The sequence below is a fragment of the Pinus tabuliformis genome, chromosome 7, assembly GCF_031772625.1.
Source record: "Pinus tabuliformis cultivar Carrire ecotype Pingquan chromosome 7, CPIR1, whole genome shotgun sequence".
Classification (NCBI taxonomy): domain Eukaryota; kingdom Viridiplantae; phylum Streptophyta; class Pinopsida; order Pinales; family Pinaceae; genus Pinus; species Pinus tabuliformis.
In genome coordinates, this window is record NC_142293.1 from 1,711,485,275 (window position 1) to 1,711,512,964 (window position 27,690).

A 27,690-nucleotide genomic window follows, 5' to 3' on the forward strand; every position below is an offset into this window, starting at 1 on the left:
GTTATGACCCCTTAGACTCCTATATATAGAAAGGAGGTCTTTTCATTTGTATCATCCAAGAATTGTTCATTTATGTAATGTAAAGGAGGTTGCCCCCTCGAAGAGGCTGAATTCTAAGGCGTTAATCTATCTTTTCTATCTTTTTCTTGAGCTGGTTTCATAACATTTGGTATCAGAGCTTTGGATTCTAGGGTTTCGCTGCTCCAAACAGGTCATCGTGGCATTGTCGCTATGACTTTTTTTTTTGCGATGTTTCAGAAGTTGCAAAAAAACCCATTTGAGAAGAAATTGCGCTGAACCTCGGGTCCGAATTTCAGAGCTTTTCGCGCTATATTTGCGGAGATATGATCTGAGGAAGTTGGTATTTTTGCAAACTCCTGAATTACATTCCAAACAGGTGACCTGGCTAAAATCGTCATAACTTTCTCTCTGGGGATCGGATTGAAATTTCATAAGAAGGTACAGAAAGAGGACAGACTGTAGTTTCTTGTATGCATTTTTCAGATCTAAAGGTCGAAACAGTGACACGTGGAACTTCATACAATTTCACTCTTCTGGAAAGGTCTATAATCAGGTCATCTTGGGAGATTGTGCATAACTCTTTCTTAGAGAATCCAATTTGGATCAGACTGGTGGCATTGGAAAGAGGACACAGAGGGCTACTATAGGTCATAATATCAGAACTTAAAGATCCGAAAGTACATAGTTACAGTCGTTTCAAGGTCGAGCGCCTAAAATCAAGAAAAAGCAAGATGAGGAAGTTTGATGGCAAGGATCTGGTAAATTGGATACTTCAGATGGAGTAATATTTTGATCTACATGGTGTACAACTGTTACAAAAGGTATGTATTGCATCTTCATATTTAGAACTAGATCAATTTTTATGGTACGAAGGGCTTTGTTCTCGTAAACAACTTGTTACGTGGTCAATTTTCACGGAGAAAATGATAGCACATTATGAGGATACAAAGAGCAACACCTTCTTTAGAGCAACACCACAACAATTGGAAAGAGTAAAAGGGCTTTGTGACATAGTGGAAAGAAAAATTATGGAAACCAGGAAGCATACCCCTCACAACTATAAAGATGGAAGTGTTGTTTCTCTTAGCCTTCCACAACCTACAAGGGTTACACCACAACAATTGGAAGAAAAAAGAGAAAAAGGGCTTTGTTACAATTGTGACAACAAATGCACTAAAGGTCATAAGTGTGCTGAGAAGAAATTATTTTACATAGAATATGAAGAGGAGGAAGAAAAGGATCAAGAAACATCAAAAGAAGAAGATATACGCCAGGACCCCACCCCAGAGAAAGAAGAAATGAATCAGACCATATCTTGTAAAGCATTGGCAAGAATTACCACTCCTCAAACTCTCAAGATAGAAGGACATATCAAGAAGAAAAAGGTGCAAAATCACATCGAGAAAGAAGAAATGAATCCAACCATATCTTGTAATTCATTGTTCGAAATTACCACTCCTCAAACTATCAAGATAGAAGGACGTATCAAGAAGAAAAATGTTGAAGAAGTGAAAGATCACATCGAGCATCAAGAATGAATCCGACCATATCTTGTAAAGGATTGGAAGAAATTACCACTCCTCAAACTCTAGAGATAGAAGAACATATCAAGAAGAAAAAGGTTCAAGCAGTGAAAGATCACATCGAGCATCAACAACAAGTTCTCCAACTTTTAAAGGATAATGCCACTTCCGTGCAAAATCAAACGAAACAACAGGTAGATCAACATCGTAGTGAAAAATGTTTTGATGTAGGTGATTGGGTATTTTTACTGCTACATATCAAGCAAGCTATTTATGAGAAGGAAATGTTGGCAATACTACATGCACTTAAAAAATGGCGACCTTACCGAATGGGAAGACTCTTCAAGGATGAGGATGTGGAAGCATTGTTTTGTGCTATTTATATTATTCAACCAGATTGGATAAACTAAGCAAGGGATGAATGGAAGAAGGACGAAGAAGTATGGCCACTTATTCAAAAGTTGCAAAAGATCCCAATTCAAACAATATTGCAAGAAATTGAAGAGGAAGGAAAAATCATATTGGAACCTGGAGCAGTCACAGAAACAAGAACCCGACAACTATGAAATCGATCAATTTCAGAGTATCTCATCAAGTGGAAGAACTTACCCGCTGAATATTCCACATGGGAGGACAAGAATTTTATACAGAAGCATCAAGAACTACTCAAGCATTGAGGACAACGCTTTTTGAAGGAGAGGGGCATGTTAGACCCCTATACTACTAGTGTAACCCCTTATTGTTATTAGTATAACCCACTTATTATATTGATGTACCCATGTAGTGCCCATATTGTTACTATTGTGCCCCATAGAAGCCTACTATTGTTATTATTGTGCCCTTACATTATTATTGTTATGTCGGCACTGATTATGTTATGACCCCTTAGACTCCTATATATAGAAAGGAGGCATTTTCATTTGTATCATCCAAGAATTGTTAATTTATGTAATGTAAAGGAGGTTGCCCCCTCGAAGAGGCTGAATTCTAAGGCGTTGATCTATCTTTTCTATCTTTTTCTTGAGCTGGTTTCATAACATGCTCCGCAACTTGAAACTCCTTTAATGCTCTCTGCTGATTCTCATAACTCTTCTTTGTGTCCTGTGTTGCCTTTAAATTCCTTTTAATAGCTTGTATCTCCTGCTCAACCTCATCCAACATATCTAGTCCAATCAACACCGTATTCGTTAGATCACTCCAACTGATAGGAGTATTACAACTCCGCCCATAGAGAGCCTCAAATGGACTCATCTTCAATAATTCATGATACCTATTATTATAAGAAAACTCCACTAGTAGGAGATACTCCTCCCACTTCCTTTGCTGATGCATGGCGTACATCCTCAACATATCCTCAAGAATCTTGTTAACCCTTTCTTTCTGCAGATGATAGGCCGTGCTGAAAGCTAACTTTGTCCCCAAGCCTGCAAATAACTCTTTCCAAAACTTGGAAGTGAACTTGACATCTCTATCTGATATAATCTTCTTGGGAACTCCATGCAACCTCACTATCTCCTTGATGAAGATTTGAGCCACTTCACTAGCTGAATTAGTAGACTTCACTGCAATGAAGTGAACTACCTTGCTCAAGCTATCAACCACAACAATGATGGAGTCACACTGCTCCGATGTCCTAAGGAATATTGTAATTAAGTCCATGGAAATGACCCCCCATTTCCATTTTGGAATTGAAATAGGTTGTAATAGACCAGCTGGATGCTTTCATTTAGCTTTCACTTGTCGATAGTCCAAGCACCTTGCAACAAACTCAGCCACCTCTTTCTTCAAATTCGATCAATAGTAGAAATTATTGATAGTTTCTAGAGTCTTATGGTATCCTAGGTGGCCTGAATACGGCTTGAAGTGAAACTCCTCAAGATAAGCTTCTTCAATTCACTACTATCTGGCACATAAATCCTGCTCTTGAATTTGACCAAGCCATCCACTGTGAGGTGATACTCCTCACCCTGATCGCTCTAAGCCTACTACTGCAATCTTTTCTTTAGCTGCTGGTACTTCTCATCATGTTGCCCTGCATGTAAGATACACTCCTGCAAGTCTATCACATAAGACCTCACAACTGAAATATGATTCACTTGCACTCTCCTACCGAGAGAATCTGCAACCCTGTTCTCTTTGCCTTTAATTTACCCGATCTCAAAATCAAACTCACTGAGAGTAGCCAACCATCTTGTTTTTCTTGCATTCAGATTGGGTTGGTCAAACAAGTACCTCGATCCACTGTGATCACTCATTAAGATGAACTTCCTGATAAGGAGATAATGTCTCCACATATTTAATGCATGAATGATGGCTGCCAACTCAAGATCAAGAGTCACATAATTCTGCTCATGTTCATTCAAATTCCATGATTCATAGAAAACCACCTGCCCTTCCTGCATCAGGACTCCACCAAGTCCTTCCTTACACACATCTGTACAAACCACAAACTCCTTATCAGGATCCACAATCTTCAAAACTAAAGCATTGGTAAGCAAATACTTCAACTGATCAAAGCTAGTTGCACACTCATCAGTCCATTCAAACTTATTTCCTTTTCTATGCAAAGATGTGATAGTATAACCAATCTTGGAGAAGTTCTTGATGAAGTGCCTGTAATAACCTGCTATTCCCATGAATGACCTAACTTCATTCACATTACTTAGAGTTGGCCACTCCATGATAGCTTTAATATTTTCCGGATCCATTGCTATTCCTTCCTTGGAGAGAACATGTCCCAAGTAATGAATCTAAGATTGAAAGAAACTGCACTTGCTGAGATTGGAATATAACTTATGCTCTCTCAACAATATCAACACTGCTGCCAAGTGTTCTGCATGCTCCTCCTCATTCTTTTAATATACCAAGATATCATCATCAAAGACTATCACAAACTTATCTAGGTAAGGGCGCAACACATTGTTCATCAAACACATGAAGGTGGATGGAGCATTAGTAAGATTGAAAGGAACCACCACAAACTCATTGTTCCCATACCTTGTATGAACTGCAGTCTTGGAGATGTCTTCTTCTTTAATGTGCATGTTATGATATCCTGATCTCAGATCGAACTTCAATAATATCGCCCCTCCCTTTAGATGATTAAACAAATCATCAATCTGCAACAATGGATACCAGTTCTTGATAGTCACCTTGTTCAACTTCTTGTAATCAATGCACAATCTGAGAGTCCTTCTTCCTTACAAAAAACACTGGTGCATCCCATGGAGATACACTTGGTCTTATGTATCCCTTATCAAGCATTTATTTAAGATGCAATTTTAGTTCCACTAACTCCAGAGTACTCATCCTGTAAGGTGCCTTAGATGCTAGTGTTGCTCCCGACATCAACTCAAAAGAGAAATCCACCTCCCTATGAGGCAAAAACTTTGTAATCCCCACAGTAAACATATCCTAAAACTGTTGCATGACAGGATACTTCATCAAGACTTCATCATCCTTATCTTCCTTTCCTTTGTCCCTAGAAACATGTACTGCAAACAATAAACATCATTTTCTGTGATTGAGCTTAGCTTGAGTCATTGTAACCATTCTCATTGATGTAGGCTTCTTCTTTCCCTACAAGAATATATTTTCTCCATCATCATCTAGGAACTCAATGGATTTCTCATAGCAATCCACCTTGGTCCTGTAAATGAACAACCTGTCCATGCCCAATAACATGCTATATGAACCCAAGGGAAGCACATTTAGATGTGTCAATGTAGGCATGACATTAAGCTCAAACGCACAAGATCTCACCCAATGATGAAATCTTCTCTTGGTCCCTGTAGCCAACTGCACAGATCAAGATTTTGCATGCAAATCCTCATTCAATTGGTATTGATCTACTAGATTAGGACTAATATAGCTATAATTTGATCCAGGATCAATCAAAATGGAAACAACTTGATCACAAAGCTTACCTCTCATCTCAATAATGGATGTCTGATGATTTTCCTGCTATCTACTACTGCATATATTCGAGGAATACTCTGACCTACATCCCCAACAATCTGTGCCTCCTGAGCACTGTAAATATTAGGGCTACCACCTTGGTGTGATGGACAATCCCTCCTGTGGTGGTCTCCGCCACAGGTCGAACACCTCAAAGGTTTTCTCCATCGTCTTTATTTTGCTGCTTCTTAGGCTGAGACCCATGTCCTCTCTCAGTTGCATTGAACTTCTTATGAGGTACCACATTTTCCTTGTCACCTGGATCCTGCAATCCTCCTCGCTTCTTGAGCCATTATCATTTAGTATTCTTATTACTTTTCTAGTCACATTTGAACTTAGGCTTACGCTTTGATTGCTCATAACAATGCTTCAACTTTCTTATGACTTCCTCCAATGACCGAGGCTCATCAAACTCAATCCGATTTTTAAATGCTAATGGAAATTCGTTGATGAAACTTTGGATCTTTGCTTTCTCATCCTTGAGATAGGGAAAATATCTAAACAACTATAGAAATTTGGTTGTGTACTCTTCATCTGTCATGAAACCCATCCTAAGCTCATATAATTCCTTGGCCTTTCCATCATATTATCTCTCAGACATGTACTTCTTCTTGAAGAGTCTTTCAAACTCATCCCAATTCAACTTCTATTCTCTGATGCCTCTGACATGCTTAACATCTTCCCACCAGATATCTTCTTTTCCCTTAAGACTGAAGGTAACTATCTTGGATTTCATGTTCTCTGAATAATTATGCAATCTGAAAATTTTATTCATCCCAAGCAGCCATGCTTCTGCATCTTCTGATTTCTTCATTTCTCCATCCAAAGTAGGAAGTTTGGATTTTTTGAATTCCTCTGGAAAGTATCCCTTCTTACTCCTCTTATAAGGATGTTGGAAATGATGACGATGATGTCTCTCAAAACTGGAGCTAGAGTAAAATCCATGAGTGCTAGCCCTCCTCTCAGGTGTATCCGAGGATCTGCCACCCTTTACTGTATCATATTTGTCCATCCTATACCCTTTCTAGGACTTGCTTCCATCCAAACAATTATTATTTTCTTCTGGTCCATCTCCATGACTAATCCCGAACTATCCCTGGTTCTAAAAATATTAAAGGATTTGAAGTATGACTGCATTAACCTCGACTTGCTTTTCTTGAGCTCTGGCAAGCCTTTCCTGTGCCTCAATCAACCACTCATTGTCTACCTCGCAACTCCCAATTTTTTCCTCCAAGCTTCTAGAAATACTAAAAATAGAAATGCTAAAAATAACATTGCTATAGATAGAATTTCAGGATATTCCAACTTTAGTTTGTCCTTGAATTAAAATTCGAATTTAGTCTCACCAACTGTTTGAATAATAATTAATTAATTCGTCTTGAGTTAATTAGTTGGAGAAATTCAAACATGAAGTCTTTGTGAAGACATGCAACACTTATCCCTTTGATTGAGAAAGTTATCCCTTAATTAAGGAGATAAGGATGAGTTGTATTTGAGTTGTAATTAGTAAGCTCAGTTAACTGAGTTAAGTCCAGTTAGATTAGTTCCAAACAGTTGGAGGAACTAATTGTGAGTTCAGTCAGTTAATGCATGCATGCATGTAACTAGTGTTCTCCAGATAACTGAATATTCTCTCATGAATAACTCATGCATGTCAGTTCAGACAAAGGCCCAGTTGAGATTAAAGATAGGGACATTGTACTATCAGTTGGAGGAATTTTCCTATAAAGGAAACTCATCCATGCAGAAGGAATTCATTCCTTCAGGATTGCGCAGTTTTGACAGTGTGTTGGAGCAGTGTGTGAGATCAGTGTCACACAAGGTTACAATAGGAGCACCCAGGGAAAACTGCGCAAGGAAATAGGAGGCTTGGAGGACAGAGGGAAAGGCATATGAGTTGTTTGGTCTGTCTATGAGCAGTGAGGGATTGTATTGAGAGCTGGATAGCTGTGTGTAATCTCTGAGATATTTCCATTGTATGATAATATAGATAGCGTGGTTTTTAGCTGAGGCTTTCCCCAGAGTATTATTTTGTGTTTCATGTGTGATTGAATCTTCTTCTCAGTTATATGTGTTCTGTTTGATCTTGCTCAAATCGATTAACCTTCCAAAAGTTTGATTGTAGAAGTAGATTAATATTTTGTTTTAGTACATTGTGTTATCGGGAAAACTAGTGTCTACGCAGAGCTGCTAGTCCCACTAACGCTGGTAGCTACCTTAGAAACAAACAAACTAAAACTACTTTCGTTTTCCTTTATGAGAAATAGATAAGAGGGGAATAAGGAGACCAACCTCTGTCTTGCACTTGGTTCCTTGATCGATTCCTCTCCCTTCTGATAGATCTTTGCTACTCGCTTCCTTGTCTACCCAGCTTCATAGAGCACCTGTAGAATCAAAGCAGCATAACACTATCCAAGAACATAGATCTATTATCATAAACAATATAGGACCAGATATATATTGACCACACAAATGCACATAACATCAATCATACAAGAATGTGGAGGAAAACTTGAATATATTTATTGATAATCAAGAAAGAGCAAAGAGGATTACAACCAATTGTTCTGACCCAGCATCATCCTCTCAGCAAGAAATCCCTTCTTCACCTCATGAAAAGCTTAGATCACCCAACACTATGATATTGCACCAAGAAACCAGCAGCACTTCCTTACAGGATACAAAATTCCAGCCTCCGGATCTCTGGGATGAGGGATCCATATATAGATGTTTGCAAGGGGGGTGAGTCAGCTTTTGAGAGTTGATTAGTGTCCTCTCTCTAATAGTTCTTGATTCCACTTGGAGATTGATGATCTCTTACTCATCCCTGGGCGAATGCAAAGAGGCAAGCGTCACAGGAGAAGTTTCTAGAAGATTCCATGGTCCTCCACCTTGCAGATTGACCCTGCCATTTGTCCACTCTCGCCCATCGCACCCCGTAGAAGGGATTTTCAAGATTCATCGTACCTACTGTGTGTATTTAGGTGGGATGCAGCGCACTTTGACCATGGAGCAGGTGAGATGGTCTAGTTTTCACCAGTTCTTAGCAGTTTTTCATGGAGAACTTCTGGGAGAACATGTAATCAGTTGACCTTGTTATTTTAGAGGTTGGAACAACACTTTTAGGGACTTAAGAGCCCTTGTTTTATGGACATTTATGATTGGGGTTGCAGTGCCCAAAAATGTCTATAACAGTTGCCCTCTAAAGCATGAGGTCATTAATTTGTTGACATCGGGTGAAATGCTTTATCATGAGGATCTGAAGTTCTTTCAAGCTGGAAGGCGACCTGTAATAAGATACAATACAATACATTATCTTCATAATATTTTCATGATCTAGCTGAGGCGGGCATTCCCATGCTTAGCTTTATAAATTCATTTTCATGTACATAAGACAGACAATCGTCTGAGTTTAGACTGATGATTCTGGTAGAGCCATCATCCCTTAGGTTGGATGGTTATCTATGCAGTAAAGATGTACATGTGATGTATTTATTTTCCTGAATATATATCATAGCCCGGATGGATGAAACTAGATCCGGGGTCTTCAATCTCGTTCAATCTTCACCCAAAGTACAAGTCGATCCATGTGAGAGATGTTCTGGAGTTGAACATGGAAAGGCATCGCCTGATTACCAGCCAATGATGTAAGCTGTTAACAGGCGCGAGAGGAACCACCGATAATGATGATGACCCCCAAGGTACTGCAGTGCAATTCATGTGGTGTGAATAAGGGACTTGGTGTCGAACACCACGCAAAATCTTTCGGTCGAAGGCCATTGATGTAAACCTGTCGCTGGAAGTGAGAAACTTTCCATTGAGGCATGCAAGCTTCAAAGTATTGAAAGGGTTGTTCCTAGACCGACTTCTTGGATAGTGAGCTGATGTCGACAAGAAGCGATCCATCATAGGAGGGCCTTAATGAATCCCACATCAGTGACACGGAACGAAGCAAATGATTTTAATCGAGGTGAAAATGATATGGTGATATAAGGTTCAGGGTGGCGGTCATGAAAGAATGGAGCGTGAATGTATTGCAGTGGGTGAGACACAGATGAATTCTCTGAGTGACTTCTCTTGAACATATCGGCGACACTGACATGATGGATCGGTAGCATTAACCCCAAATATGGATGGTGTGATGGAACCACGGTGATGTGACCAATGAATGGAACAACCCAACCCGACTTGGATGCAGAGTGAAAGTGTCATGTTCAAGAGCGACTTGCTACCAACAAAGTTTTTCCAAGTTTTCTTCCCAATTTTTCCCCAGTCATTGCTGACCAGTACCTCTTTATTTTTGTCAATCTTGAGGAGGATAACATACGCTTGCTCTATAATTTTCCCTTCGGGCAAACCCATCACTATGTTTTAATGAGCCTAGCGATAGTGAAACTCGTTCTTGTCTGTTATGGACAAGTTTGTCACTATTCGGTTTTAACGAGTTTAACGACAAGGATAACTCGGTCCTTTTCAATTTTAGAGAGTCTGAAAAAGGGACGTAAAGAAAACTCCAATGATCCTTTTTCGTCATATAATCCCTTGAGTCTGAAAAAGTATAAAACAATACAAAAGGGATGGATTTTCGGTACTTTTAACGAGCCGAACAAAGCAAGCGCTCGATCTTTTTGTGTAATAATCCCTCAAGTCCAAAAAGATTAAAATCTAAAGGAGGGATAGCACTTCCGGTCCCTTTAACGAGCTGGAGAGGCCAATTTCTTGGCAATCTTTTCATATTTTACGAGTCAGTTGAAAAGAGCTTAAAGGAGACTCGTTTTTTGAGGAACGAGTGATAAATTCGGGTAGCAGCTGATTCCAAGTAAGGTTTGGAATTTTCCAATCACGGCAGTGTCACAAGGATGGCTAACAGGATCACTCTTCGCAACTGTTCCTCAAAAGGGTAAACAATCAGATGGAGGTGAATGATCGGCCAAAACAAAGTGGAGGTGATGATGAGAACACGACCAAGGCTTCAAAGGCTGATGGTAATACATTCACAATGGTTATTTACCGGAGAATGGTTCTTTTTTTGATTAGCTTAAACTCTGGGGGAACATTTGCTCATTGCTTATGTTTATTTTTTAACGAGCTTGAATTCCGCGTTAAAACTGCTCGATATAATGGTCATTGATTGTCTTGATTTTACCGTTGACAACTTTGTTCTTTCAAAGGTTGTACTGCCTGTTCAATTGCTTAATCAAACTAGTTAGAAACGAACAATATATGTTTGAAAAATGAGTTAAAACACTAATATTTTACTTGAATTACGTGAAAAGTAATTTAAAAGTGCTTTTTACCTCTCATTTTACCATTTCATTTGAACTTTGGTTTGTTGGAGCTTTGGAGGTGTTTTCCCCCTTGATTTTCACTAGCTGATTCTGGGAGATTTTGTGGACGATTCTCGGCGCTGTCTGGACCAGGTAGGAGCTAAACCTGAGCTCTTTAATTTCATCCTTTCCATTTTTCATTCTGAGCATGTTTTCTGGTTTTTCTGAGCCTCTAGGGTTTGAAAAACTCGCCCTGGCTCTGTCGCACCTCTTCTACATCGAAAGGTGCGATGCATGCTGGCTTGGCCATTGGCCAGTCAACATTCATCCCACCTAGAACACTACTGGGGGTGCGATGGGCGCAAAGAGGGCCATTTATGCACAGTTTTTCATGGAAATTTTTGCCTGTTTCTCACCAAATCAGGACCTTGACTCTTCTCTTGTTTGTTTCAGAGATTCATTGGAGCAAAATGCCTATTACATGGCGAGAACGTGAACATGAAGAAGAAGACATGCTTGCTTTACATGATCCGGTTACAGTAAATGCACTGCGGAACTGTGGCCTGTTCAAGTTTTTCCACATCTCTTGCATGAGGAAACAAATCAACTTGTTGCAGTATTTCCTTGATGCATGGGATCCTACCACCCAGGTGTTCCAGATTAGGGGCAAGTCCATCCCCTTGACTATCGTGGACATCTATTTTTTGACCGGCTTATCGAGGCGGGGTGCCCCTATCTCATTATCAGGTTCGACCTGTGGGGGTGAATCTGTGAGAGATTACATTCGCAGGTATTGCAGAGAGGGATCTCAGCCGAGTAAGGACGGCAAGATCATTATCTGAGATGTCACTGACAGGTCCCTGAGGACCATTTTGTTCACTTTTTCTAGACTGGCTGGTAGTGCGGCACTTCACGTGGCCAACAGGTCTTATATGCAGTATGCCTTGGAATGCCTTGAACCAAAGGTGTTCAACTGGTGTGATGCAGTACTCTCTGTGATGAAAGAACAACTGACCAAGGTGAAAAATGGAATATTTAAGAACTTTGGATATGGTTCTATCTTGATAGCTTTCGCCTTGGAAAAGATCCCGCTGATGTAGCCGCAGTATGTTTCACTTGGTTTACCTCCACCGACTGAGCCATGGATGCAAACATGGGTCGACCTTATGGCTAGACATGCTGGTCAGTCCCAGATTTCTTTCTCTGATACCTTTTTCGAGTGGTTCAACCGTCAGGAGATGGTTTTTTCCGAGTATCCATATGCTGGTATGGACTTCCGGGGTGATCCAGATTTGGTACTGCCTGCTGGCGAGCAGTGGGGTGTCATCGGTAAATTCTTTGACCATATCTCTGTTTATCATTTCTCTTTATAATGTTCTTGTGCTTTCTTCTATCAGGACTAATCAAAACTCATGTGCTCATGCAGATGTTGGACTAGTTCGACCAGTAGTACGCCTGAGAGTGCCAGCTGCCGCTCCAGCAGGAGAGGGTGCGGGAAGGGCTATCCTTCACGACCTTGATGTGGTCGAGACTCTTTCAGCATTGTAGGATCAGGTCGAGGGCCTTACTCTTGGTATTCCGGACGTGAGGACCGACGAGCTGCCCCTGAGGTTGCAGCGACATACCACTGGTGTGCCGAGTCGGTGGACTAGGCTTTTACACATGATTGCACAGGCGGTGACTTGTTATCACCAGCATCATTAGACTAGGGTGCCCCCTAGAATTTTGAGTTTTGGGTCATTTGACCAATTTTTTCTTGGTTACAGAACATTATGTGTAAAACATAAACAATTATATATATATTTTTTATTTTCGGAGTTTTATTTTGGTTAAGTTACATGATCCTGATGCAAATACTGATGAAATGCTTCTTTTTATAAATGTCACAAATGTCTATCTAACACATAATTTGCCAATGAGTCTGTTAATGTGTTTAAATTTATGGAAATATGCTGATATTGAATGAAATCAAATTGTCTTTCCAAAATCTTGACCCTTAGGAACATACGATAGATAGCTGGATTTCGAACGAAGTAGATACCAGTGAGTTGTAGTATGACGAGTTGTGAGTATAGCCTGACGACAAGTTGGCTTATGCCATATGTGATGGCATCAGAGAGAAGTTCTATCAACGCGCTATATTCAGCGATGTCATTCGTTGACCGACCAATACATACCCCTCTGAAACTTACTAACTCACCGCTTGGATCAAAAATGGCCCAGGTCGCAGAAGATAGGTTCCGCGAACTACGACTCGCTCCGTCGGCATATCCAACGAAAGATTCCAATGGGTCTGACATCTGCGACAAATGTAAAAAGTGGATTACTTGACCAAAACAATTACTCTTAGCGAAAATAAAAATGTAACAAAAGCACATAGGTTACCACACTGAATCATGCGTAGTAACGCTTAAGGTACAACTCGTTACGGGGTTGCGCCAGTGGAATCCTGTCATAATCCATTAACTCGTAGGCTCCTTTTGCTAACACTTGCTTAACAATATAGGGGCCCATCCATAAATACTTGAACTTACCTGCTCCCAATTTATCAGATTCCTGGTCATAAAGTAAGACCAAGTCACCTTCTGAGAAGACACGGGGTTTGACATTCTTGTCGAACTGCGCCTTGACTCGTTTCTTATGGGCTTCGTTAGCCAAAGCGGAATCACGACGGGTTTCATCCAATTGGATTAGTTCCAAGAAACGAGCCTCCTCTTCTGAAGTTCCGGGGAGAAGGTCGACTGCGAGTTTGAGGGACGAGATTTCACACTGAACTGGTAAGATTGCTTCTAGGCCATACACCAGTTGAAAAGGTGTAAACCCGGTTGCATTTCTTACCGATGTTTGGTATGCCCACAAGGCTGAGTACAGGATTAGGTGCCAACTCCTTTTGTGGACTCCAATCATCCTTTGCAGCATCCGCTTCAGGACTTTGTTGATTGCTTCAACTTGTCCATTGGCCTGCGGGTAATATGGAGTAGAGCTGTCGTGGGACAACCCTAATTTGGCAGTCAATTCAACCATCATGTGACTGTGAAAATGTGATCGATCTGTGACTATAGCCTATGGAACGCCGAATCTGGCGACTACATGATTAAAAAATAAAAGGGCAGCTGTTTCGCCAGTGTTATCTAATGTAGGCATCGCCTCGGCCCATTTAGTAAAATAGTCTACGGCGACTATGATATACCCATGCCCCCCGGTCGAGGTGGGGTTGCATGTCATGAAATCAATGCCCCATTTGGCGAATGGCCCAACAACAACTATCAGTTCCAGAGGAGCGGGTGGTTTTCTGGTTTTGCTATCGAAAATTTGACATGCATGGCAACTCCTGACTGCGGTTATGCAATCTTTGAACATTGTTGGCCAGAAGTATCCTGCTCGTAAATTTTTTTGTGCTGTAGCGTAACCAGATTGATGCCCCCACACGTGCTTGAATGGCAATCATTCAGGACTTTTTCGGCCTCCTCGTGGGTGAGGCACCTCCTCAGAACTGTATCGACACCACGACGGTAGGGTGTATCACCGACGATCATGTAGTCTTTTGATTGGTATCAAATACGTTTTTGTTATGAGCGGGAGGTATTAGACCTATATTTTTGGGTTTGGAGATAGATGATTATATCTCCATACCACAGATTGCTTGAAGATATCAAAAACAATGATTTATCCACGATGGTTTCTTCGGATGTTTCATCGTTGGACGGCAATGGGAGATCGCATAGTAATTCCGCGAAAACCAGGGATTTCTTTGATTTGGATTTTACGAATTCTAGATCAAACTCTTGGAGAATTGCTATCCATTTTGAATATTTCCCCCCCAGAAACTGTCGCGACAATATATAAGTCATGGGGTTGCAATCTGACAAAATGGTAGTTTTTCGAAAGAGGACATAGTGTCGAAATCTTTGTATTGCTTGAACAGCTACGAGAGCCAGCTTTTCAACACAGGAATACTTGCTTTCTATATCCTTTAAGTTCCTACTCAAATAATATATAGGATGTTCAATTCCGTTGTCTTCTTGAACTAAAACCATTGCGATGGTTGTATCCGCTGCAGCCAGATACAGGTTAAAGTCTTTTTGATAATCGGGAGCATACAGTAATGATGCTTTCATTAGGAATTCTTTTAAAGAATCAAAGGAAGCTTGCGCGACCTAATCCAAGACGAAGGGTACTTCCTTTTTCAATAGACGTGTATAACCTTTAGCAAGTTCGGCATAATTTGGAATGAACCTCCTCAGAAAGTTTGCTTTCCCTTGGAGTTTCTGAATCTGAAGCAAATTTGAAGGTGGAGGCAAATTTATGATTGCCTGAACCTTACATGGGTCGAGACGAATCCCGTCTTTTGAGACTACAAAGCCAAGCAAATGACTAGAACTGACACAGAACACACATTTGTGTGGATTGAGTCGTATCTTGTAGTGTCGACAACGTAGAAATATCTCTCTCAAATGCTGCAGATGATCGGTCCGCTTTCACGAACGAGCCAGAAGGTCGTCGAGATATGGTTGAACGATGTTTTTGATGTCATGGAAGGCATAATTCATTGCCCTCGGAAATGTTGCCCCTGTGTTCTTTAAACCAAAGGGTAATTTGCGATATGCAAATGTGCCCCACGGAAAAATAAATGTAGTCTTTGACTGGTCCTATGGGCGGATATTTATTTGATTATACCCGGAGAATCCATCCATAAATGAAAAGATTTCACATCCGGCGTATTCATCAATTATCTGGTCAATAAAGGTTGTAGGGTAGTTGTCTTTCGGACAAGCTTAATTTACATCCCTATAATCGACGCACACTCTAATCGTTGCTTGTTTTTTCATCACAGGAACAATGTTCGATACCCAATCAGTTAGAGGAACCGGGTATATAAAACCAGCATGGAGAAGTTTCTCAACTTCTGCCTTGATGGCAGCGGCTTTCTTGGGGTGCACCTGCCGTAGCCGTTGTCGTACCGGTTTGACATCTGGATACATCTTGATTTCGTGTTCAACTATACTCGAGTCAATGCCTGGCATTTCATCATATGACCAAGCAAAGACATCTCTGAATTCGCGAAAGAGAGCGTTATATATTTCGAGTTCTGAAGGAGAACAACATTTGCCAACATAAATATTCTCTACAACATCCGTTTTGGTCGAGATATTTATGGCAATAGTCTCTTCAATATTGGATAAGTTTCTCTCGGAATACACCGTGTTTACAGTATTTGAAAGAAAATAAAAAACTGAAGGATGATGAAGGTTATCAGGAGTATCTTCTTGAAAATGCGGAAGATGGGAACGATGGTGGTAATCTTCCCATGGCGCCCCTTCAATTGTCATCGACTGAACAATTCCTTCGTCAGTGTAATGCACTTGCGACCAAGGATCTGAAGGGGTGCCATATTCCTTAGACCTGTCTATCCAAACGCTCGATGAGCGTTGATTTGTGTTTGCCTCCCATGCCAAAAACATTGATTGCTACAATATTTCTATTGGGCTTGGAGGCAATACCCGCGGATGATCCATGTTAATATCGTTTTCTGAGATCTTTTGAGTCGAAGATATCATATTGCAGGTTCCTACCGTCGCCACTTCCGCCAGATTGATTGGAGGCAGGAGGGCAAAAGTCCCCATTAATATAGGGTCTTTTAGTAGGCCTACTCCGATATTTTGAAGTGAATGGGGGCTTCCATGGATCATCGGAATGCTTCCCGTAACTTGGGAACTATTGGGGAGAAATGTTTGTTGGTCGACGATTGTAATTCCTCCTTGGAAAGGAAATGCAATCTTCCTAAATTAGGTCGACACAACCGCAGCCATAGCATATATCCATGGTCTTCCCAGTAGGATGTTGTAATCGAGGTTTCCGTCGATTACTTCGACATCTATTTCTACTGTTTTCCCCCCTAGTTCGACTTGAAAGTTACTTAGAATACCATACGGGGTATATGTTCGTCCGTCAAATGCTTTTAATGTCGTCGAAGACCGCGACAAGGTTGGAGATCCTAAAGTTTTCCAGCAACTCATCGACATAATACTTGTAGATGCCCCCTCATCAATAATTGTTCGATGAACAATTTTGTTGAGGTCTTTCACCTGAATGAGGAAAGCTAGTTGAGTTGGTAACTAAGGATCGTATCCTTTGCGATTAAAGGTCACAAGATAAGAATCCTTTGGGTCTATCCCACCTATAGCTGATAATAAAGCCTGCTTTTGGGATGGGCAATTTTGTAGTACTTCAAGTGTCGACATAGCAGATGGCGATTGGGCCAGATCTTCCACTATGTTATAATGTTGTGCTGCTCTGGCACGAGGATTAAATGTCGACTTGTGTACTACTCCCTTGGGCGGTTTTATTGTTAGCTCCAAAATGGTGGGCGGCGCAACTTCTGTTGAAGTCGTTGCCAAACTACTAGGTTGATCCTTATCCTTGTTGTTTGATAGCTGTGGATTCTCGTAATCTTTATTCCTTGTCGATATCAAAGCATCATTTTGCTGTTTCGAAACCGACAACATCATCACTTGGGACGGGGAAGCGTTTTTACTAGCAACCAGATTTGTCCTTGGATTTGGAAACGGATCAGTCAATACCGCCGAGGTTTTTGAATTCTTGAAGAATCTTTTAAGCTCAGCTTTATGTGGACATTCTCTTGTCCAATGATCCTCATCACATATTAAGCATGGATTTTTTGGTTTCCTATCTCCAGGAGGGTTTGCAGAAGAATTTTCAGGTGATGATTCCTCCTATTTCTTCTTCTTCCCTTTGTTTTTCTTCTTGCCTCTTGGTTGCTTGGTTTCTTTGCCTTTGTCAGTCGAGACGACATTTACTTCCGAGGCAAGAAGTTCTTCTTTTGCATTTTGACTGGAAATCTTACGGGCCTTTTTAGATGTAGCCTTTGTCGATTTCGTGTCTGTCGCACCAATCACGCCATCGCCAGCATGAGAGTAATTGTTCGATTTAGGAGGAGGAGGGACGGAGAATTCTGGTCTGGTAGCGTCAGGGATTTTATCGTAGAGCATGCCAGACTGAGTATAAATCAAGTCTAAATATTGTGCACGAGCAATAACCTGCTCTTCAGTTACGACTCCTCCTTTTACCACATCTTCTGTAATGGAAGGTAATAATGACTTAATAAACCATTCAGCTAAAAACTGATCAGGAACATACGTTTTTACCATTCTACGACGACGTCGCCACTCATGAATATGATCGGATATGTGAGTGGCCGTTGTTTGCTTGAAATTGGTAAGAAGTTCTGTTCTCGTTTCATACCTTATCGGTAACTGAAAATGGGTTAAAAAGGTTGTGGCTAGGGTACTGAAGTTGTCAAACGAAGCTCTAGGTAACTCGATATACCACTTTGTTGCCGGACCAGTTAACGTCCTCTGAAAAAGGCGAAGCCTAATCGAATCATCGTTTAGGGTGTTTGATGAACACCACAGATGAAATTTCATCACATGATTCGACGGGTCTTCACCCGGATTTCCATTAAACTTAGGAATATCTGACGGAAGTTTATGCAGAATCGCTGGCCACCAAGGGGCGTAAGCAATTGGATCGTTTGTTAGCCGATTTAGATCTGGTAACTCTAAATTTGCCACGAAGGGTAACTGTTGATTCAGGTTTGGTGAAGCATACCCAGGATATGACGAAATTTCCTGAGCAGTTGGTCTTTGCATACCAGCATAATGCATTTGATGCTGGTAACTTTGGTAAGGTTGATGGGCATAACCATTATAGAATGGTTGATTTTGACCGTTTTGAATATACGGTTGCGCACTATTTGCAAATATTTGTTGCTCAGATCCTTGGTATACTTGTTGGAATTGTGGTTGTTGGTATTGCACCAGCCATGGTTGCGAAGCCATGTGCTGTTGTCCAATACTGACCGTTTGACCAAGATGGGGGGTAATTATACCCGTTTGGGCGTGTCATTCCACCAGTTGGCGATTGGGTTGAGTCGCAGGGACAAGAGGCTGTTGCATTACAACCTAAGAAACCTGAGGTTGGCATACAACAGGCAACGCTTGTACTTGTGACACCGTCACAATAGCCGGCGTAGTTGGTATATTTGACATAGGTAAACATTGTTGCATCAAATATACAACTCTTGGTTGTTGAGGCAGTATTGGCACCCAACCGCTAGATGTAATTCCAACATAACCTGAATTTTGTTGTGAACTCACGCATGGTTGTCCCCCCGGAGGTGATAATGAAAGGGTATACTGCCCCCCATACGGTAGTAATCCGGTACTCAAAGGAATTGTTTGTCCTTGAGAGCCGGACTGCCCAAACTGACACCCTGGAGGATCAATTTGCTGAGACTCAACATAAGATTTCCCAGATACTATTCCGGATGAACAAACAGGAACGGACCATATTGTCGAAATAGCCCCTAAGTGGGCCCCTTCTAGCGATTGAGAGCTAGTTGGGACAGATGGTATACCGACGAACATTGTTAGAGTGACAGCAGGAAGTTCTGTCGTCGCTGTGTCGGATGACACAGTCCTAGATGTCGACGGTTGTTCAAACATTTCTAGTCTATCCAAAATATCGCCTAGCGATTATACAGGAGCTTCCAATAATGGTAGACTAATTTCTGATGAAGAAGGATATAGGGTGATCTCGACTCCAAACTGTGATGGAGTACTAGATGGAGGATCCTCCACAATCTCTTCTATAACAATCAGACCAGGTGGAAGAGGTAGACCGTCAGGTCCATAGAATATTTCTAGTGCCGAAGAAGGTATAGAATCTGCAACAACAGATGTTTGGGGAGTAACACCTTCTGAATCAGCTGTAGATGGAGCTGTTTCAGTAATACAAGTGTTTACCTTCACACTAGGATCAGTTCTACTGTCCTTTGGTGGCTGCTGAACTTCTTCTGTAAAGGCAGGGATACCAAAAATGTTTGGAGTAACCGGAGTCTCTGATGGTGTTGGAACACTTGTTCTAACTTTACTAGGGGATTTGGAACTGGTTAAACGAGTTCGCTTTTTCCGTAACAGTTTCGATTCTGGCGACAAAGACTGTTGACTCGTAAGCCTCCGCAAATGACGGGGTTTCAATTGACTTTCTTCCACGATTGCGGATTACTCGATCAACTAAAAATCAAGGGGAAGTATGTTTCTAAATTAGATGAATTTTAGACGCTTTGACACAACTTGTTTTTTCAATTTTTAAAAGTCGAGAAAAAACAAAAGATGACTCTAGTCGCCTTCGATTTTTAATGAGCCTGAAGTGACAAGTGCTCAGATGGACCTTTTCCTTTAAGGAGTCTGAAAAGGAATGAAAGAGACTGCTCTGGAAATCTAGACAGAGGGATTACCAAACCAATCGCAAAACTGCAGAATACTTTTTACGGTACGACAGTCAATCTTCCCAAATGCTGTGTTCAGTGCATTGCGATCGATAGGGCGACAAACACGACTTCCCATGGATAAAGGATAAATCCTATTGTGGTCTCCTAATATATACTCGATGATACGTGGGAGCACAAGTCCATACTGGCACTTATCGTCTCAAGGTGGAGGAATCACCCAACCAACAATGAGAACAACAGTTACCAGGCTTAATGACGCCGGAATACGTCTCTAGCCTAGACTTCTAGATGTTGTGCGTTAGGTTCCAAAGCGTTTTTAGATTCATTAAATTTATTTTACAGTTGATCTTGCTTAAGAAATTTTCCTTTCAGGTTCACCATGTGATGTAGATGTACAATTCCTAAAATGCAATCTAAGATGATAAACAGTCGTTTAATCTTCTTTTTGCAATGAAAATCCTAGCTACTAAGGAAAGAGAGATGGCGTTCTTTCAACATAGAGCAGAGAGCACACACTATATGCACTGTCCTAAATCAAACCAACAAACAGTCTAAATGCAAATGCACGTGCATGTATTTGTTTTCAGCCTTCTTAATGTGTGAATGTTAAAAAGAAAGCTAAGCGCAAATCTGAATTATTTTTCAAAGCAACGTTACTAACAAGTTTCTTTTCAAGACAAAATGAGGACAATGACGACACTTTGCGATTTTGAAATGAAAACTTGCTTTCGACACTTTAAAAACTACTAATTCAAATCAAATACAAGAGTAACAGTGTAATCGACTATCAAGAACAATCAGATTCTCTTCTATGACTAAAAACGACACTTGCGACACTTTCAAATCAAGAAACGACAGTACGATTACGCTACTTCTTTGTAAAAGAGAACTGAAAATGGCTCAAAATACATAAAAACATTTACAGTCCTTTGCACAATAGAGGCGGAATAATGGCAAGGAAGGGGGTTTCAACAGAGGTGTACTGACTACAGGCAGCAAAACTCTTGAATAGAGCTGAAAAGAGTGAACACAGAAACCAAATCTAGGAGCAGGAAAGGCCTTGTCTGATCAGCGCACCTGTAACATAGTGAACTGGAGATGCAGCGCACCTACTACACTCGGGAAGTGCGATGCATCTGGAATTCACAGAAGAGACAGTGCGCTAGACCAGGGACGAGACTTTAACTGGGTTCCGGGTCACAGTTTGCAGCTCAGTTTAGGGATTTAGGCCGAGCAAGTGGTAATCAATAAATCAATCACAGGGGTAGATCTAAACAGGTTACTAGAGCCACCACAAGGGCAATTAGAGAGCTTGTAAATCAATTGTTCAGTTCATAAACAAAACCTGGAGATAGACTGAAGCAGCATTGATCTAATTTGCACTTGCATAGAAAATGCAGTTCGAAGGCTAGCTAGCTTAACTTCAGGCTCCGTCTGTAATTTTATAAAGTAAACAAATGCAGATAAACAAACAATCTATTTGCTCCCCAGTGGAGTCGCCATTTTGTTATCGGGAAAACTAGTGTCTATGCAGAGCTGCTAGTCCCACTAATGCTGGTAGCTACCTTAGAAACAAACAAACTAAAACTACTTTCGTTTTCCTTTATGAGAAATAGATAAGAGGGGAATAAGGAGACCAACCTCTATCTTGCGCTTGGTTCCTTGTTCGATTCCTCTCCCTTCTGATAGATTTTTGCTACTCGCTTCCTTGTCTACCCAGCTTCACAGAGCACCTGTATAATCAAAGCAGCATAACACTATCCAAGAACATAGATCTATTATCATAAACAATATAGGACCAGATATATATTGACCACACAAATGCACATAACATCAATCATAGAAGAATGTGGAGGAAAACTTGAATAGCTTTATTGATAATCAAGAAAGAGCAAAGAGGATTACAACCAATTGTTCTGACCCAACATCATCCTCTCAGCAAGAAAGCCCTTCTTCACCTCATGAAAAGCTTAGATCACCCAACACTATGATATTACAGCAAGAAACCAGCAGCACTTCCTTACAAGATACAAAATTCCAGCCTCCAGATCTCTGGGATGAGGGATCCATATATCGATGTTTGCAAGGGGGGTGAGTCAGCTTTTGAGAGTTGATTAGTGTCCTCTCTCTAATAGTTCTTGATTCCACTTGGAGATTGATGATCTCTTACTCATCCCTGGGCGAATGCAGAGAGGCAAGTGTCACAGGAGAAGTTTCTAGAAGATTCCATGATCCTCCACCTTGCAGATTGACCCTGCCATTTGTCCACTCTCGCCCATCGCACCCCGTAGAAGGGCTTTTCAAGATGCATCGCACCTACTATGTGTATTTAGGTGGGATGCAACGCACTTTGACCATGGAGCAGGTGAGATGGTCCAGTTTTGACCAGTTCTGAGCAGTTTTTTCATGGAGAACTTCTCAGAGAAGATGTAATCAGTTGACCTTGTTCTTTTAGAGGTTGGAACAACACTTTTAGGGACTTAAGAGCCCTTGTTTTATGGATATTTGTGATTGGGGTTGCAGTGCCCAAAAATTTCTATAACACATTGCATAATCAGATTAATCTACAGTGAGAATTGCTACATGGTATTGGAGGAAAGATGATCAGAGCTGTGAACAACATATTGAGAAGGGAAAAGTTCAAAGTTTTAAGTTCTTTATTGCAGGTACAAAATCGATTTCTTATCACATCTCAAGGTTCACCAATGGTGTTCAATGGCTTGAGACTTGAGTATGCCCTGGATGACAGCTCAAATTACATAGCATGGAAGGATCACATGGAAGTGGTATTAGAAGACAATGGTTTGAAGGACTTCATTAATCAAGAAGTCCCCAAGATAGTAGCAGCTAATGCCCAAGAATTGGCAGAATGGAAGAAATGTGTGGTGAGAGTGAGGACAATTCTTTTGGAGGGAGTTCGAGACGATATTGTCTCAAGTCTCAATGGGAAGGAGACTCCTTATTCAATGTGGAAGACATTGAAGGACCTATATCAGAACAATATTGACCAGAGGAAGCTGGCGCTCAAAGATAAGCTTTGGAAAATCAAAATGGAAAAGGGCGACAACATTTCTACATATATGAACAAGCTCACCACCTGCAGGGATGAGCTTGGTAGTGTAGGAATCACGACAGCCGATGATAATATGGTGAACCTTGCTCTCCTCGGTCTTCCAAAGAGTTGGAATAGTTACCAGGACTCAGTGAATGGAAGAGAGAAACTGCCATATTGGAAATGACTATGGTCGGATCTGATGCATGAGGAGATCAGAAGGAACACCAGAGATGGTTCTTCATCTAAGGATGATGATGAAGAAAATCTAGCCTTATACAGTAAGGCAATGAAAGGGAAGGAGAAGGATTCTCATCCTAAATCGAATTCTTCTCATGGAGGGAAGAAGATTAACAAATCTAAAGTGAGATGCTTTAATTGTCATGAGGTGGGTCATTATGCAACTAATTTCCCATTGAAGGTATCTAAGAAGGGATCCTCGAAAGGATTAGAGGTGAGGCACTGACCTCATAGTTCGAATTAGATTTTACCCTCATTGCATGTATGGTTTCATCGATGATGGGTTGTGGTTGGTTTCTTGACAGTGGAGCCTCATTCCACATGACCAACGATAAGAGTTTGTTCAGTACCTTGGAGGAGAAAGACCTCCAGATGCGCATAGAGATGGGTAATGATGAAAAGTATAGTGTTTCAGGAGCAGGCATGGTTGCTTTTCAGAGGGAGCATGGAGCTCTTATTACTTTGACAAATGTGAAGTATGTGTCTGGACTGAAGAAGAACTTGGTATCGATCGCGATGTTGGAGGACAAAGGCTACGATGTTGTCTTTAGTAAGGGAAAATTTTTCCTTAGACACATCACCACAAGACATGTGAAGTAGATCGATTCACGAGTCAAGAACCTATATGCTCTTGAGGTTCAAGACGCATGCAAAGCCTTGAGGAGCACGGCAATTGTTAGAGACTTGATGGTTGAGAGGGAGAGTAAATTACCTCTCAATATGCAGCCACAGAAGAAGTCTCATACAACTGTGGAGGAGTCACAATTGGAGAAGTAGCTTCAGGAAGTTGTGGAGCAGCCACAACTAGAGAAGCCGAGAGGAGAACGAGTGGAGGCATCCACTCATGAAGAGACCTCTAGTAGGGGTAAATTTCGAACCAAGTGGGCAGAAGGATCACATGCAACCATACCTCTAGGTGTGAGGTGGGGAAATGTGAAGTGATAGTCTCATGAAGGCTGAAATAGGGGCAGGATCCTTGAGGTACCCAGCCTCTTGGATTAGACCTTGCTACGGGAGCCCCAACGAGGAGTAGCAGGACTGGTTGAGTGGGTAGAGACGGATGTGGATGGAGCAGTAGAGACAGCTACAGTGTAGGAATCCCAAGACAACGTAGAGCTAGCAGGTTGCAACAATGCGAGAGGCACAAGAATGTTGCACCAGTGCAGGATGGCACAAAGAGGTGTGCAACGGTGCGAGATGCATGGAGTTGTTGCGGTAGTGCATAGGTCAGAGAGGGAGCACTTGTCAGTGGCAGAGGGAGCTTCAATATCAAAGGATGTTTCTAGCCCAACAGGGAGGTCAATTGGGAGATTAGTTACTTACTTCTCATTAACTGAGTTGCAGTGCAGCAGTGGGCGGCACGATGCAACATGATGAGAGGAGGTGCAGTGCGGATGCAGTGCTGGGAGAAAGGACCAGCAACAACACGGATGCAGCAGGAGGAATTAGTGGGATTGATGCAGTCAAAGATCAAAGTGACAGAGGCCAGAGCAGTCAGATACTGAAGAGTGCAAAGGCGCATAGTTTTCAGTCGACAGAGGCAATAACAGTCACAGACTTTGATGATAGAGGCATCATTCTGATTCAGGTTGGATATTTTTTGTTGTTTATAGAGTTTTTAGAGCTACAACACTAGAGAGAAGTGTTGCATGCAGAACATTCCAAAGGTTTAGGATCGAGATTGAGTTGAATTCCTTTCTTGTTGAGAGGTAGTGTTGAAAGTAGCAACAATAAATACTAAAAATAGAAATGCTAAAAATATCATTGCTATAGATAGAATTTCAGAATATTCCAATTTTAATTTTTCCTTGAATTAAAATTGAGAATTAAATTTCGAATTTAGTCTCACCAGCTATTTGAATAATAATTAATTAATTCATCTTGAGTTAATTAGTTGGAGAAATTCAAACATGAAGTCTTTGTGAAGAAATGCAACAGTTATCCCTTTGGTTGAGGAAGTTATCCCTTAATTAAGGAGATAAGGATGAGTTGTATTTGAGTTGTAATTAGTAAGCTTAGTTAACTGAGTTAAGTGCAGTTAGATTAGTTCCAAATAGTTGGAGGAACTAATTGTGAGTTCAACCAGTTAATGCATGCATGCATGTAACTAGTGTTCTCCAGATAACTGAATATTCTCTCATGAATAACTCATGCATGTCAGTTCAGACAAAGACCCAGTTGAGATTAATGACGCGGACATTGTACTATGAGTTGGAGTAATTTTCCTATAAGGAAACTCATCCATGAAAAAGGAATTCATTCCTCCAGGATTGCGCAGTTTTGACAGTGTGTTGGAGCAGTGTGTGAGATCAATGTCACACAAGGTTACAACAGGAGCAACTAGGGAAAACTGCACAAGGAAATAAGAGGCTTGGAGGACAGAGGGAAAGGCATATGAGTTGTCTGGTCTCTCTATGAGAAGTGAGGGATTGTACTGAGAGCTAGATAGCTGTGTGAGAGCTAAAGCCGTGTGTAATATCTGAGATATTTCCATTGTATGATAATACAAATAGCAGGGTTTTTAGCTGAGGCTTTCCCCAGAGTATTCTTTCGTGTTTCATGTGTGGTTGAATCTTCTTCTCAATTATATGTGTTTTTTTTGATCTTGCTAAAATCGATTAAGCTTCAGCAAGTTTGATTTTAGAAGTAGATTAAGTATTTTTCTTTAGTACATTGCATAATCAGATTAATCTACATTGAGAATTTCTACATCTTCCACCCTTTACTGTATCATATTTGTCCATCCTATACCCTTTCTAGGACTTTCTTCCATCTGAACAATTATTATTTTCTTCCGGTCCATCTCCGTGACTAATCCCGAACTATCCTTGCTTCTGAAAATATGAAAGGATTTGGAGTATGACTACATTAACCTCGACTTGATTTTCTTGAGCTCTTGCAAGCCTTTCCTGTGCCTCAATCAACCACTCATTGTCTGCCTTGCAACTCCCAATTTTTTCCTCCGAGCTTCTCAATCTATCTTCCAAACCAGGAGAATATCCCTCCCCCTTCTTCTCAATTAATCTCTCCCATCCTTGGAATGTCTCTTCCGACCTGTACGAATAGTCATATGAACTATACTCAACTATTTTGCTCTTCATCTATTGGCCTTCTATTTCCCACAATATGCCATTGTTATCTAAATAAAAAACAAAATAAAAAAATACCTCAATGTATTTCAGGGGAGGCTATTGCATCTGCATAGACCAATACATATTAGCACGATATAAAATCACAAGCATACCAACTCATACATGGATATCATAACCATAAGAATAAATAGATAACATGCATGCATGCTAAACATATAGACAAATGACATGCATGCATAACAATCTGCATTCACCCAGAGGTCCAATGCTACAACCTCGCTCTAATACCACCCTGTAACAACCCTCCCCACATTTACCCACTTTAACTTGCTCACGAGGGTAAACCTGAGATGATAGTTACTGGCATGACCTGATTTCCAAGATGCACTTACAAAAAATGGGGTCCACATGTCCAGAACTGACTGCAAACACCTAGTGACACATGATCACATTTTTATCAAACTAACTTGACCCAAAACTTTTTCTTTTCATTTTTGTTTCCTTAGATTTATCACAACTTTCTATTTTTGGCAGTTTTTTGGGTTCTAAACTTCTGAGGCCATTTTGAGAGCCTAAATGAAATATTCAACGAAAACAAAGAGAACAAAAAATTTCCTAAATCTACTCTACATTTCCCTTTTCGACCTCCTCAAGGAGATCTTCGAAACGAAGTGTTATGATAGCCAAATGGAGATCGTATGCCAAAGTTATGACCCCAAGAAGTTGGAGGTCCAAATTATTCAGTTATACAAACACTTTGTGTACATAGTACCTGTAGGTCATAAATACATATTTGTTCACTGTTTCCTTAGCTTCATTAGAGAATCATTAGGAATGATCAATGCCCTCTCAAGCTAGTTGCATGAAACACTAGTTATCCCATGCATTCACATAACAATTCAATAACTTCTCAAGCCATAAGAAAGATCCATAACAAGAGCACATTATACATAAGAATATGCCATGATTATAACCAACATTTAACCAAAATAAACTTAGGACAAACCAGTCATAGAATCAACACAATAACCAACACATGTGCTCATTGATTTCAATAATAAATAACACATAATGACATATGCATAAAGTTAACAAGTCAGGGACTTCCATGAACGACTCGACTATAGATTGGGCTGAACCAAATCTCTCTTTCAACTAATCACCCCCATGCTATATTAAATGCATGAATATGGGATCACATGGGATAAACCAAAACAAAAACAAC